The 574-nt window shown below is 38.9% G+C and overlaps 1 non-coding gene across 1 annotated transcript; it reads left to right on the forward strand.

The window, feature by feature from the left end:
• Positions 1-237: 237 nt before the first annotated feature.
• On the forward strand, positions 238-365 carry LOC116274776. Its single transcript, XR_004183551.1, has one exon. It is a non-coding gene; the product is annotated as a small nucleolar RNA SNORA25 (small nucleolar RNA).
• Positions 366-574: the final 209 nt, after the last annotated feature.

A 574-nucleotide genomic window follows, 5' to 3' on the forward strand; every position in this document is an offset into this window, starting at 1 on the left:
CCTTTTACTGAGATTGTTAATGCTAGAAATAAAACAAGAGTGGAGGAAAGGAATGTGTTCAGTTGTAGATACTTTAAATTTGAGATGTCTGTGTGATAATTGAGTGGGGAACTAAAGTAAGCAGGTGTATAGACTTGTAACCAAGCAGGTGGGCTTGGGGTATGGTTTTCAGGAGATTTCAGACTAGATATGATTGCTCAGAGAGTGAAAAATGGTGTGGTTTTAGATGGAGTCTTTAGGTTATTTTAAAGAGGGCTCATGGGACCACGAAACCAAGAGCTCTTAATGCTGTGACCAAAGACTGAAGTTCTCTATAGGTTGCCAAGGCACTCAGTGGTGCTATGTTTTCCTGAGGAGATGTAAGACTTGGAAAAAGAAAAAAAAAGTAGACTGAGTCTCAAGAAACTCTAACATTTCCTATTTTGGTAGAAAGGGAGGAGTAAGCAAAGGAGTCTGAGAAGAATCAGTCAAAGATCTAATAATAAGTCCAGTGGTATTTAAAGAGCTAAGAGGTTGCTAGTGAAAAGTAAGAGGAAGACAAAGAATTGTCCTCCATTTGACTTAGTGCATGGGA

Source organism: Papio anubis, chromosome 4 (assembly GCF_008728515.1).
Source record: "Papio anubis isolate 15944 chromosome 4, Panubis1.0, whole genome shotgun sequence".
In the NCBI taxonomy this organism is placed as follows: domain Eukaryota; kingdom Metazoa; phylum Chordata; class Mammalia; order Primates; family Cercopithecidae; genus Papio; species Papio anubis.